Genomic DNA, 15,934 nt, shown 5'->3' on the forward strand with positions numbered 1-15,934 from the left:
ATTGCTTCAATGATTCCAGTGCTTGGCTGAAGTGTCAATGATAGCAATCTGAAAGCATATGTTGACTGTGAAGTAATCAAGTACTTTAAATACCTGAGCACAATTAGAAAAAGCAGGCAAGTTGCTCACCATTATTAATGTTATTCGCCATTAATAATATGAACTACCATTTATGAATTACCATTTATGAATTAGCATTTATGAGTTACTCTGTACAGAGGACGGCAGAAGCAAATGTATAGAAATGCAGAGATATGTATTTGGGGCTATTTAGCCACAAGGCTGAGGGCCCATGGAAAATTTAGGGACTCTAGGACGTTTTGTAACTCAATAACTTGTAAAAACAGATAAATATGTAATATTCATCATATAAAGTCTAGATTTCACAGAGCTTTTAATAACATGATTAACACAATAAGTTTAACATTTTTTATAGAAGAATGAACTCAGGGACACAAACACTATACAGGATCATGGAAGTCAGAATGGGATCCTACCATGTTACTTATGGTGTCAAAAGGAGGGAATGAAGACTGGAGAAGAGAATAAAGGCAGGATTCCTGACCTATTTCTGTAGTAGTATGCTCGTTTAAGGATGACTTAAGTAAACACTGCGTGAGCTTTTGTAAAACTTATTATAGCTACAAGTTTTCTGTTTTATCTATTACTTCATCTTGTAATAATTATTAAAATATTAATCCAAATTTATCAAATCATATAATACTATTTTACTTATGAATCATTGATATGTTAAATAATATTGTCTGTGCAATAAACAAAACTTCTTTGAAAAGAAATAGTTAAACTCTAGAGAAATACAATTTTAATTTACAAGCTTATTCATCTAAAATAAAAAAGCTAGACAGCAATGCTCTTTGAAAGTCATGCTAGTTATGGAATTTTATAGGATATGAATGTTCAGTAATAAAGTAGGTGTGGAGAGAAAGAGTGTAGCATTTTTTTGCCAGGTTTTCTTGTTTCATGATGTATTATTTTGTTCCAACTCCAGGACTCAATAAAAATAAACTTTGGAATGTAAAAGAGATGGGAAATGTAAAAGTTATTTAAAAATTAAAATCTCTGGAAATATCACTAAAATACATAAATGGAACCGAGCAGTACAGTGTGCACTCCTTAGCATGTCCCTGTTCACTGGCTACTTCCAACAGGAAGTCTATCTCTACCTCCCCAATTTTGTGTAAGCGTCATGAACCGAAGCTTTTGTTGTGCTGTTTTTTTTTTTTTTTTTTTTCACTCATCATCCATCAGTCCCTGAATAGCCTCTAGTGTTTAAGAGTATGATATTAGACTAAGTGACGTGATCAGTCAGCTAGGGTTGGTCTTCAGAAAAAAAACTTAGCTGCTTTGAAATCTAAGAGAAAAATCTGAACGATCTCAAAAAATGTAAGGCCTTGGTGATGGTCAGTCAAGGAGTAGCAGAATACTAGCCACTCAGGAAGTACAACTCAGATGCAGTTACCAAGATGGTTGCTTCCCACAAATGTTGCTAAAGATTGCGATATAGATGCAGAGAGGAATGAACATAAATCATGTTTCAAAATGTCCCTTTAAAAAGAACAAAACACCCAGAAAATTACAGAATTACACAGTCAAGCTAAATATAAGAGGCCGTGCCATAAAGTTTATCAAAATATTTATATATATTCATTATTGTGTGTTTGCTTTTTATGTTTTAAAAGCATTGGGTGGAAATAAACACCATCTTCTAAGAGCTTAACTTAAGATAGCTAGAAAGATGAATGTCTAAGTTTGCATGCTTGGCATCCACCAAGGAAAAGAACAGAGAAAAGCGCAGAGCAGAGGTGGCGTGAACATCTGGGATGGTTTCTTTTCTATGAACAGGAAAAGGTCGTATCCCACCCAGGGAGAAGAAGTGACCTATTGAAAAATGCAAGTGACCCTGCTTGACCTGTGATGCGAGCATGAAGGTGACCTCAGCTGCTGACCTGCAGTGTGTTTCTTGTTAGAAAAAGTAAGAGAGCTGTTCCGTGCCTTGAAAGGACGTGAGGTATGGGAAGGTGCTGAAAGCAGAGTGAAGAGAGTGGATCAGCAGAGAGCTCGTGGAAGCTGTGCAAATGGAACACTGAGCTGGCCATGCCCGGAAAATATTAGCTAGAAAGGAATACAAAAAAATTGTGTGAGCAGAGATTTCCACAGACACGCATCTACAGAGAGTTCAGTAATCTGTTAGAATCGTTATTGTTCTGCCAATCTATTTATAGCTAAATAACGTTCATTTGATTGAGAACAGGACACTGTGGTATATTTCTAACAGCTCAAAGTATTAGATTTCAAGTCTAGATTATAAATTATGTTAGTTGGATTTTCAGTGGGTTTTTTTTTGTTTTATTTTTTTTATAAACAGATGATAATATCAAATGAATGTCCTCACTCAAAATTTGACAGGCTCCCTGAACACTTTATTGTATATAGTAAATAGGCTCTCTGCTTCAACTAACTGAAAAATCCTGTATTACAGAATAAATTAAAGCAAATAGAACCTGTCTTGACCTACACAAACTCTTAACATTTTTTTTTTCATCTTTTAAAATGATACTCCAATCAAGGACTATGCATGGAGATAACCTAAGACCCCTGCACAGATGTAGCTCATGGCAGTTCAATATCCAAGTGGGTTCCATTGTGATAGGAACAGGGAATGTCTCTGACATTAACTGATTGGCTTGCTCTTTAATTACCTCCCCTTGAGGTCCCCCGCAGCATTACCAGGCCACAGAAGAAGACAATGTAGCCACTCCTGATGAGACCTAATTGACTAGGGTCAGAAAGAAGGAAAAGAAGTCCTCCCCTATCAGTGGACTTGGGGAGGGGCATGCATGCAGAGAGTGGAGGAATGGAGGGATTGGGATGGGAGGAGGGAGGAAACCACAGGGGGGATACAAAGTGAACAAAGTGTAATTAACAAAGAATTAAAAAAGTCTCTTTCATCCTTTTTTTTCTTTCTTTCTTAGCTCTTTCTGTCCTCTCAGCTATCTTGGGGTCATCACAGATACACAGTATTTGAGTAAGACTCTGCTGAGAGAAGAGCTGTGGAGGGGAAGAGTCAGTCTACATGCAGCAGCTCATAGCTAAGGAAAACTATAATTATTCACATATTTGATTTGGTTATTGGGCAACAGCGGTGATGTCACAGGATTTGTAGCATCCATCTTCTTATGGAAACACAGGGATGATTTACAGCTAAAGGTTTCCAGGCATTTGAGTTTTCTAGGTTATTGCATTTTAAAAGTTTTACTTTTTCACTTCTTGCTTATGTGTCAAATGTTCTGTTTCAGATGTCTATGACTGAACCTTTAGAGGACCATGACTTTTTATAGTGCCATGAAATCGAAATTGTTTTTAAGAAGCTGCCTTCATGGGTGGAGATGAACAGTTAATGAAGTTGTTTCAATAGAACTAGAAATTGATAGGCCTCTTTCTACCCTACTGCCCAAATATTCTCATAAAAGCATGAAGCACTGCTGTTTTTTAGTTGCATAAAATATTCAATATGATAAATTAGCCACCCAGTGACTTACTTGAACTAGCCTTGGAAAGCACGGCAGATCACAATTATTTCTTGCTTCCTCCTTTCTCTGAGATTCTCTCCTGAAGTTTCCTAGTTGATTTTTTGCTTGTTATATTTTAAGACAAGGTCTCACTATGGTGCCCCTGCTGACATGGGGCTGGCTACATACAGGCTGGCTATATAGACCAGGGTTGCTTCAGACACTCAGAGGTCCACCTGCTTCCACCTATCCTAGGAGCTGGGAATAAAGGTATACACCACCATTCCCAACCGTGAAACAGTCTGAAAACTGAGTGAGACAGTTGACTTTTAATAATTAAATCCTGTTAATATGAAGAATGTGGCATGCTCTTGAGTCTGATTGCCGACTCAGTGTCCTGTGGCCACACCTCGTCAGAGCTTTGTCTGCCACGTCTTTTCCTTCAACTTCCTTTTCTGCCATCCTGCTCCTCCCTGCAAGAAGGCAGACAAGGCTAAAGAGAATGTACTCCCTTTTTAGAACTCAGGTTTAAAAATATGCTAAGACAGGAGATGAAAATAATTATTTAAAACAAGATTTTTGGATTCTGCCTACTCCTTTGTACCTTTATCTTTCCCTGATACATAAAAATGAATAGCAACCCTGTGAGCATTAGGCTAAAACATTTCTTCTGTGTGCACACCGATGAAGAGCACATGGCAACCTGTGCTGTGTCAGTTCCTTTTCACCTGACAAAAGCGTCACGCCCGCTTTGCCAACCTTGTGCCTTTGCAGTCATTTCCTTTGCTTCAGATGGCTACAAAAAATAAATCTGAAATATATTACCAATTTCACACCAAGGAAAGATACAACCCCTCCCAACCACCCCCCATGCACAATCCCCCAGTCCCTTGCCACACACTTAATCTGGCACCCATGACCTGGTTTTGTGAATGAAGATCTACATTTTGCTTTATGATAAGCTACAAATACACTGGCGCATGAAAGTGTGTCAACAATTTAGTTTTCAACTCTATCCATACAAATGAAGTCACCCAGAAGGTTCTATGAATTATGCTTGACTTTCAATACCTTTCTGTAGAAGAAATGTTCCAGGTATCATGGGTAAACAACATTATGAAAAAATAGATGGACTAGATGATGAAGTTGAATTTTAAAGATTGTTTCATTATATAATTATGGAACAGGGGCTGTCTCTGACTTGAACTCAGTGGCTGGCTCTTTGACCATCTCTCCCTGCAGAGTGAAGCCTTACCAAGCCACAGAGGAAGATGATGCAGCCAGTGCTGATGAGACCTGATAGGCTAGGGTCAGAGGGAAGGGGAGGAGGACCTCCCCTCTCAGTACACTGGGGGAGGGACATGGAAGAAGAAGAGGGAGGAAGGGTGAGACTGAGAGTAGACAGGGAGGGGGCTGCAGCTGGGATACAAAGTGAATAAATTGTAATAAATAAATATATAAATAAAATTTTAAAAATTAAAAAAGGGATAAAACATTAAATACCTTATTTTTTTCCAGAAATTCATACATTCTAAATATTAACAATGAATAAAAACTTTATAATACAAACAAGAAAATATAACTTTTCTTCAGTGAAACTTCTAAAGGGTGATTGAAGGACTACCTAAAAGTACCTTCTAATATTTTATTTTAACTAACCACTTCTCTTCCTTGCTGTATTTCTTTTGGCATCATGTTATACTGAGATGGAATCAAAACTTTTGACATGCATTGACACTGATTTCATTAAATATAAAGTTTGGACAGTTTTAGGAGACTTTCCTTATTCCAATAAATGGAAGGGTTTTAAATTTCAATGGCTGAGAGGAAGTCAGACTTCAGTTATATGAATCCAGGGTAACTTCATTCATGGATCAAAAAAAGACCCCCTGGGGCTTGCAAATTCTTTATTATTTTCAAGCTACAAGAAACAGTTTGGTAGAGAGCAGGATAACAGGAAACACGCTCCGTGATCAGTTCACTTGGGTCGTTTCCAGCTGGGAGACAGTCTCTCAAACTTATTTTTTTTCCCCCAAGTTCTCTTTGGCCTGGAGCCCAAATTACCTTAGAATATAACTACATTTTTTTTAAACTGAAAAATATAGAAATTTTTGTCACTTAGCTAATAGGGTAATATGATTTATGACACTATTTAGGTTTGTAAATTTTGCAGGTGGTTTAATTTTAATGATTATATCATCACAGTTTAAATTTTCATCTATTTTAAATTGCTGTAATTCTTATAGAGCTAATAGCATATCCCTAAATGAAGATTTCTATTTTACTATGTTAAGTAACCTACATTAGAAAAGTCTATAGAAAAAATTAATTTACATATCAAGTATATAAAATATATTTAATATATAATATGTATAATATAATATAAAAGTATATTATAATTTATATGTATAATAACTTATATAAATATACAAAATATGTCATAATCATCATAACAAATTAAATGAACTCTCTGTATAAAATAGTTGACCATTTTGAATGCTTAAGTTAAATTCATGAAAAATATAAGCATTAAAAAACACTGACTAACGTGAAGTTTAAGATTAAAAATTGTGTATGCTGAAATTTGTTTCAGGTTTTAAAAATTTCTGATGTATGCTAAAAGAAAATATATGCTTTTAAAATCTGTAATCATGAATTTATCCTGTTGTTAATGAAACAAATGTACAGTAATAATAATATTTATTTTTTACATTATACTGATGCCTAGTCTAGTCACCTGGCTCTTAATAACCTTCTGAAAAATAAAGACATGATTTATATTCCACCAAGACAGATTCCTGTGGGGCTTTAAAATGTGGAAATTCTTGTTTGACATGACTTGTCTTTAAGCCAAGCCCATTTATTTGGAAGAAACCTTGAATCACAAATTTTATTACATGGTAAAAAGTTAAAACAGACCTACATCTTCATTTCAAAGTACAATTCAAAATGCTAAATTTAAAAGTGACGGTGGTGATAGTAGTAGATAAAAAATGGTTTTATTTAACTTGACTGATCAATTTAAAATCTAAAATAGTATGACTTTAATTGACTGTTTTAAAGCTATTGGAAACACTGAAATAAATCACTAAAGTACACTAGGCTCTTAAAATTATACCTATGGTGCAAAAGACCCTATAATTGCCAATCATAATTAAATCAAAGTGAAAAACAGTAAAATTTCCACAAATATTTGTTTTTTATGTGATTTTCATGGCAGTTTCTGAATGTGTAATCACAGTGGGAACTTAACACATTGAGGTTTATCTATTTTCCTAATCTCCAGATTGTGACTGTGACTGATACCTTAAGAGCCATCAATGCAAACATAGCAGCAACTAAATCAGCACCTTTGCCTTCAAAGTTTTCAGAGAGATTATGATCTGACAAGCCCAGAAAATTCAGAGACTAAATAAAACTCCCTGTTCCTTTATCTCCTCCTTCTGACCAATCAGTGAGCCAGTATAGTATGGTTTGTCTCTTACCACTCTCTTGTCAGTCTCAAGTCTTTGTATTGTCTAGTATTTCAGTGCAATTCAGCTTTATTTCTCCTGTTGTGATACCCAGAATCACCTCTCAAACTCCCTTATCCCAGCCCTCTAAATAGTTTTTTCCTCTTTCATTCTTCAGCTATCACCCCTAAGTGGACATGCAATTTCTCCAAAGAGATAATATTGTTACAGGAATTCTACATTTCAAAACTTCCTATTGTCTTCCTAACTTCAGAAGGAACAAATTATGTTTTTACTGTGTGAGTGTTACTGGGAAATCAGATCCAGTGTTCACAACCCATGCACCATGACTTCAAATCATGGGAAATCCTCGGCGGAGAACTCACCATGAGTTTTCCTATCTACGTTTCTATGTTTCTCCCACTAAAATATCTTCCTGTCTACTTCTGTTTACTTCACTTCAAAACTTCTTTAAGACTTTCTTTGTCTTGTTGAAGAAGACTTTTCGTAAATACGAGGCTAAATATTTCTGCTCTGCAGTGGTGGCGCTAACTTACGGTCTTCCCACACGGACATCACAATGACTTCCATTCATTTATTAACCCCATTTAATAAAAACATCATGAGAACTTGGTCTATGTCTTCCAAATTATTTTCATCAAGGCTTTTAGAATTCATGCTCAAAATGTTAAGCAAATAGGGTCTGATAATCTCTTCTGTAAATAGAATGCTTTGGCTTTTCTTCATTATCATTATTGTTAGTTTAGACTGTAAAATGACATGTAACAGCTAAGATAATACATGTCATAGCATACAGAGCATTTCACATACCTGATTTTCTATGTTTCATAGATGAACATTTACAGTAGTTGGGTATTTATTCAAACAGATTTGGTCAACATACAATAAAATTGAGAATCCACCTCAATTAAGTTTGACTTTGAAAAAGTCACCTATTTGAATAAAGACAAATGAAGGAGGGATTTTTCCCAATCACAACCAAAAAGCTCATTGCTTCTTATTATCAAGCAACTTTGCAATTCTTCTCCTGGTCCAGGTATTTGGGAACTGGGCTAAAAATCACTCCCTGAAATGGCTATATCAAACAAATTTCCTTCACCAGCAGAAGCAAGTAAGAGCAAATATTTGTCAAGGGTTTGTTATAAAAGACAGGGTGTATTGTACAAAGTCAAAACCTACAAAAATGTCCTTTGGAGAGCCTCTTAATTGCAACTACAGGCACACACTATAACAGAACTATTATTATCCTTATTGAAGAGTTTCTTGGATATGCTAGATGACCAGGGCCTTTTCTATAAAAGGATGCCTCAAATTTTTTTGAATAAGTGCAAATATTAGATGGTCAGCAAACAGGAAACAACTTAGTTTCTTAGCAGCACTCTGTCATGGTGACCATTACCAACCCCATCAAAAGGGCTGTAAGACAATGTAGAGTATGATAGGACAATACCAAACTTAAAGACTACCCAGCAGGGTATCAAAACAGATGCCGAGGCTCATAACCAAACTTTGGGCAGAGTGCAGGGAAACTTATGAATGAAGGGGGAGATAGAAATATCTGGAAGGGACAGGAGCTCTACCAAGAGAGCAACAGAGTCAAAATATCTGGACACAGGGGTCTTTTCTGAGACTGATACTCCAGCCAAGTCCATGCACAGAGATAACCTAGAACCCCTGCATAGATGTAGCCCATGGCAGCTCAGTCTCAAAGTGTGTTTCCTAGTAATGGGAACAGGGACTGTCTCTGACATGAACTCAGTGGCTGGCTCTTTGATCATCTCCTCCTGAGGGGGGAGCAGCCTTACCAGGCCACAGAGGAAGACAATGCAGCCAGTTCTGATGGGACCTGATAGGATAGGGTCAGGAAGAGGAGGAGGACCCCTATCAGTGGACTGGGGAAGGGGCATGGAAGGAGAGGACAGAAGTGAGGCAGAATTGGGAGACAATGAGGGAGGAGTCTAGAGTGGGGACAAAAAGTGAGTAACGTAATTAATATAAAAAAATAAAAATAAAAATTTAAAAAAGAACTTTGCAGAAGTCACCAGATGATGTAACTCCTATTTCTCTCCTTCCATAGATGAGATCATCTAGAAATGCACTTAAGATTTGTTCTTACTGACGTATACCTTGGAGAACATGTTTAGTATGTTAGAAAAGGTGGGCATTCCTACTCATGATTATATTGTGATTACTTAATATTAGGCACATAAGTACAGGTGTGTATTTTGTGTGTATACACTCTTTCCAAAACTGGATATTCCAATATTCAGAGGGAAGAACTTTAGTTACGCTATATAGAGCCCCTTTAATTTTAGAGGTGATACAAATGAAGGAAAGAAGCATTAATTGGCATTCATGGTCCCTCTATTAATAACCACTGTGTTCTGTAATGAACACTGCTTTCTATATTTAATAAATGTTATTTCTTTATGTTTTGAAAATTCTTGTGTGTTAAAATTTGAGAACCAGTGTTCCTAGGAATTCATAGCCATTTCAAAATTATACTTATTAGAAATACATTCCTAATAACTATTATATTCTAATTTTATAACTAAAATCCATGTTTAAAGGACAAAATACTTAAGTTTGGTAGTACTTACAAAGCTCTACAAATAACAGGAATAGAAGAACTATTAAAGACTTAGCTTAAAATTCAGATCTTCCCATAAGGTCATGCAATTACATGTGGACACTGCCCATATCAGGACCTGTTTTGTACTGACACTATGCTAAACCCAAAGCGATCACTCAAAGAACTTGCAAGAAGTAAAACATAGTGTACTAATTTGTACGTATCTTATTTTAATTAACCTTTTTTCTTTTCTTTTTTAGTTAAATTTTTATTTTTATATTAATTGCAGTTTATTTACTTGTATCCCAGCTGTACCCCTCTCCATCATTACCTCCCCATCACACCCTCCCTCCATCGTCTCTTCCCATGCCCCTCTCCAAGTCCACTGAAGGGGAGGTCCTCCTCTCCTTCCATCTGACCCTAATTTATCAGGTCTGATGAGAACTGGTTTTATTGTTCTCCTTTGTGGCTTGGGAAGGATGCTCCCCCTTCAGGGGGAGATGATCAAAGAGCCAGCCACTGAGTTCACATCAGTGAACCTTTTTTGTTTAATGGTCTATATGTTACTATATACCTACAAGCAAAATTGTTTACATATATACATATATACCGTTCAGGCTAGTATGCACATATGATAAAGAACCTTGGGTTTTGGTACCTTTTTTTTTTTTCTTCTGAGATTCCATGGCATTTATTATGCAATATATACTCTAAGTTCATTTACTTTCATGCAAGTTTTGGACTTCATTTTTCTTTAGAGCTGCATATATTCCATTTTAATTATGTATTCAATTTTCATTAGCCATTCTTTTTGATGCACAGGTTTGTTGGTTCAATATTATTGCTATAGTGAATAATCCAGCAATAAACTTGGAGTGCAAAAACTCTGGAGTAGAGCATGAAATTCTCTGGATCTATACACTCAAAAGTAAAACAAATGAGTCATATGGAATTTTTATTTTTATTTTTTAAATAACCTCTAAGCTGATTTCCACAATGGCATCAGCAATGAATCTCTAACATTTGTTATATTTCTTGATGATAATCATCCTGATTGGAGTGAGAGGATATCTCAAAGTAATTTAAGTTTCCATTTCCCTGATGGCTAGGGATGTTTGTCCCTTCTTTAAACAGCTTTTTAAAAGCCGTTTGTGTTTCTTGTTCTGAAAACTGTTGGTTCAATTGATTATCTCATTTTTTGCTTGACAGTTTTATTTCTTTGATATTTATTTTTCTTGGCACTGTTTTTTAATTGTTTGAAAACAACTACATGGTGCTCACTTTAGCAGCACATATACTAAAATTTTAACTATACAGAGAACATTAGCATCACCACTGAGCAAGGACGAAAAGCAATTTAGTAAAGCATTCCATATTTTTAAAGATACACACATTCTCTCTCTCTCTCTCTCTCTCTCTCTCTCTCTCTCTCACAACCACAACCACCACCATCACCACCACCAAACAAGATTAAATAATCATTGACCATTGATATCTCTCATTATTAATGGACTTAATTCCCCAATAAAAAGACACAGATTAACAGAATGGATGCAAAACCATAATCCATTCTTCTGATGTATAAAAGAAACACACATCAGCACCAAAAACATACATGCAAATGGACCTATGCAGCAAGATGGTGCAGAATGTCTACAAACATAGACTTCAAAACAAAACTAATAAAAAGAGACTAGAAAGGATACCCATAAAAGAAATATTTCATCAAGATGACATATCAGTTCTTAATATCTATGCCCCAAATACACAGACACCCAAGTTTGTAAAATATTACTAAAGCTTAAAACATACATTGACTATCACATATTGATAGTGGGAGACTTCAATACCTCATTCTCACCAATTAACAGGTCATGACCGGTTATCCAGACAAAAAATTAAACAGTGAGACACTGAGCTAGCAGATACCATAAACCAAATGGATCTAACAGATATCTGCAGAGCATTTCATCCAAACACAAAAGAATATACCATCTTCTCACCTCACAGAACTTTCTTCAAAATAGGCTGTGTACTTGGTCACAAAGCAAGTCTCAACAAATAAAAGAAAATTGAAACAACCTTCTGAATTGTTTCAGACAGCCACAGATTAAAGCTAGGTTTCAGCAACAACAGAAACACCAGAAAGCCTACAAACTGATGGAAACTGAACAATTCCCTACTCAATGAAAAATGGGTCAAGACAGAAATAAAGAAGTTAAAAGGCTTTCTATATTTCAAAGAAAATGACTGCACAAAATACTCAAACTTATAGAACACAATGAAAGTGGTGACAAGAGGATTGCTTCATGGTACTAAGTGACTACATAAAATCAAAAAAAAAAAAAAAAAGAAAGATCTCATACTAGCAACTTAATAGCACAAACTGAAAGCTCTAGATTAAAAAGAAGCCAGCACACTCAAGAAGAGTAGACTGCAGAAAATAATAAAAATCATAGCTGAAATCAATAAAAATAGAAACAAAAACAAAATGTATAAAGAATCAACACAGAGTTGGTTCTTTGAGAAAATCAACAAGATATACAAACCCTTATTAAAAATAACTAAACGATAAAGAGAGAATATCCAAAATAACCAAATCAGAAATGTAAAAGAGAGCATGACGATAGATAATAATGAAATCCATAGGGTGATTTAGGTCATCTATTAAAATTATGCACTCCATGGAACTGGAAAATATAAAAAGAAATGGATAATCTTCTCAATAGATACCGCTTACCAAAGTTAAATCAAGGACAGATAAACAATATAAATAGACTTATAACCACCAAGAAAATAGAAGCAGTCATCAAAAGTCTCCCAAACAAACAAACAAACAAAAAGACAGTTATAGCAAAGAATTCTACCAGATTTTAAAGAAAACTTAACACCAATACTCCTCAAATCATTTGACAACATAGACACAGAAGGCACAGTGTCAAATTTATTTTATGAGTTCATGGTCACTCAGAAACCAAAACACAAGGATTCAACAATGAAAGAGAATTACAGACCAATTTCCCTTATGAACATAGATTCAAAATTACTCAACAAAATACTCATAAACTGAATCCAAGAACACATCAAAAAGATCATCTACAATTTTTAAGTAGGTTTCATCCAAAAATGTAGGGATGGTTCAAAATATTAAAAAATAAATCAATGTAATCTGTCATATAAACAAACTGAAAGATAAAAACCAACATGAGCATATCATTAGATGCAGAAAAGGATAATGACAAAATCCAACCCCTCTTCATGACAAAAGTCTTGGAGAGATCAGTGATACAGGGACATATGTAAACATAATAAAGGAAATGTACACCAAGCCTATAGGCAACATGAAATTAAATGGAGAGAAACTCAAAGCAATTCCACTAACATTAGGAACAAGACAAGGCTGTTCACTCTCTATAGTATATTTGAAGCTAGAAAAATAAAACAACTGAAAGATATCAAGGGATACAAATTGGAAAGGAAGAAGTGAAAGTACCATTATTGACAGATGATAAGATATAATACACAAGTGAAGACAAAAATTCTGCCAGAGAACTCTTACAGAAGATAAATGCCTCCAGTGATGTGGCTGGATATAAAAGTAACTAAAGAAAAAATCATTAGTTGTCCTATATACAAGTGAAAAATGGACTGAGGAAGAAATCAGGGAAACAGTTCTCTCTACAATAGTCACAAACAATATAAAATATCTTGGGGTAACCCTAAGCCAGCAAGTAAAAGACTTGTATAATAAAAAACAAAAAACAAAACAAAAACAGAAAACAAAACTTCAGGTCTTTAAAGAAAGAAGTTGAAGAAGCTATCAGAAGATAGAAGAATCTCCCATGCCATTGATCATTATAATTAACAGTAAGAATGGACTTTCTACCAAAAGCAGTCTACAGATTCAATGCAATCTTTATCAAAATTTCAACACTATTCTTTTTTTTTGGACTTTTAATTCATTTTTTAATTTGTTATAATTGATTCAGTTAGTATCCCAGCTGTAGCCCCCTCCCTTGTCCTTTCCCAATCCTACCCTCCCTCCCTCTTCTCCTCCCATGCCCCTTCCCAGCTCAGTGACAGGGAAGGTCCTCCTCCACCTTTCATCTGACTCTAGCCTATAAGGTCTCATCAGGACTGGCTGCTTTCTCTTCCTCTGTGGCCTGGCAAGGATGTAGCCCCATAGGGAGGTGGTTAAAAAAGGCAGCAACTGAGTTCATGTCAGAGACACAATTCTTTATATACCTTGAAAGGACATTACTCATCTTCATATGAAAAAAAAGAAAATGAAAAGACAGGATAACTAAAACAATCCTAAAATTAAAAAAAATAAAAACCTTCAGAGGAATCAATAGCCCTAATTTCAAGTTGTATTAGAGAGCTATAATAATAATAATAATAATAATAATAATAATAATAATAATAATAATAAATTTATTAATGAATAATTATTGATATAATACTTAATTATTATTAATATTAATATAATTCTGATAGTAAAACTGATGTGGTATTTGCATTAAAACATTACAAGTTGATAAATGAAATTGAACAAAGACCCAGACACATCCATGGACATGTGATTTTTGAAAAAGAAGCCAGAAACAACAAGAAAAGAAAGCGTCTTCAACATACAATGCTGATCTAACAGGGTGTCTGCATGTAGAAAAACGCAAATAGATCCATATTTATCACCCTGCACAAAACTCATGTCCAAGGGGATGAAAGACCTCAACATAAAAACAGACACACTAAACGATAAAAGGGAAAATAGGGACTAGTCTTGAATCTATCGGCACAGGAGATAACTTTCTGAACAGAACACCAATAGCATAGTCACTAAGATCAACAATTAATAAAAGGGACCTTATGAAACTGAACAGCTTCTGCAAAGCAAAGAGCACCATCAATTGGACAAAACACCAGCTTATAACACACACAAAAAATATTTTCAGCAATTCTACATCTGATAGAGTGCTAATATCCAAAATACATAAAGAATCCAAGAAAGGATTCATCAACCAAACAGTCCTATTTACAAATAGCATATAGATCTAAACAGAGAATTCTCATTAGAGGAATCTCCAATGGCTCAGAAACACTTAAAGAAATGGTTAATACCCTAGCCATCAGGGAAATGCAAATTAAAACAACTTTGAGATTCCATCTTAAATTTTAAATAAAGCTAAGATTAATAACACAAATGACAGCTCATTCTTGGAAAAAATGTGAAACAAGGGGAACACTCTTCTTTACTGTGAGAGTAAAAACTTGCAGAGCTGATGTGGAAATCAGTGTGGTATTTGATCAGAGAGATAGGAGTCTAACTCAAGATCCAGCTACATCACTTGTGGGCATATACTCAAAGAACATTCTATCATACCACAAGGACTATTGCTCACCTATGTTCATAGCTTTTTTATTTGCAATATCCAGAAACTGGAAACAACATAGATGTCTATCAGCTGAAGAATACATAATGAAAATGTAGTACATTTTCACAACAGAGATTTGCTCAGCATTTAAAAAATGACATCACAACATAAAATCTGCAAGCAAATGGAAATGGATGGAGGTAGGAAAAAAATCACCCAGAGTGAGGTAACCCATACTCAGAAAGTCAAATATAGTATATATTCAATAATCAGGGGTTATTAGCCATAAAGCAGATGATAACCAATCTACAGTCCATACACAAAGAGAGAATAATAGAGTAAAAGCAACAGGGGTTTCAGAGATCTCCCTTGGGAGAGAAAAAGAGAATAGATTTTATGGTCAGATTTGGGGTAGTTGGGACAGGAGCAAGGCAATCAGATAAGAGGGTGAGGTGGAGAAAGAGAGTGGGAGGGAAAGATAGACAAAATTGCTGATGGGCACTTGGAGGTATGTGGAAGTCTAGCACAGTGGAAACCTTGTGCAAAATATGCCAGGGCGATGGCAGCATAAAACTAGTAGAAGCAGCCAACCAATATCTGACTTGGCTTTAGGGCCACTCCATGAGAAGGCACACACATCACACTCTGCCTGGAAAAACAAGAGCCGGAGACTAGCTATCCCAGAGACCTGGGGTACAAGCAAACACTTGTAGTAGATCTTTAAAAACAATCAATATGATGATTCCTGACGATACTCTGCTATAGATCAATGCCTTATCCAGTTATTATCAGAAATGCTTCCTTTGGCACCAGGTGGGAACAGATGAAGAAATACACAGCCAGATATTGTGCTGAAAGTCTAAAGTAGAGCTTTCCCTCAAATCCCTCATCTCAGAGATCATGGATCATGGATCTTCCTTCCTTCCTTCCTTCTTTCCTTCCTTCCTTCCTTCCTTCCTTCCTTCCTTCCTTCCTTCCTTCCTT

The 15,934-nt window shown here is 35.4% G+C and overlaps 1 protein-coding gene and 1 non-coding gene across 4 annotated transcripts in view; one reads left to right on the plus strand and one right to left on the minus strand.

Annotated features, from left to right (window-relative positions):
- Agmo (alkylglycerol monooxygenase) overlaps positions 1–15,934 on the minus strand; it is a 323,619-nt gene that overhangs the window by 76,863 nt on the left and 230,822 nt on the right. The window lies entirely within an intron of this gene.
- On the plus strand, positions 10,849–10,955 carry LOC129691589 (U6 spliceosomal RNA). The gene has a single exon (XR_008722501.1). It is a non-coding gene; the product is annotated as a U6 spliceosomal RNA (small nuclear RNA).

This window comes from Psammomys obesus, unplaced genomic scaffold, assembly GCF_907164565.1.
Source record: "Psammomys obesus unplaced genomic scaffold, mPsaObe1.curated_primary_1811, whole genome shotgun sequence".
Taxonomy (NCBI): Eukaryota; Metazoa; Chordata; class Mammalia; order Rodentia; family Muridae; genus Psammomys; species Psammomys obesus.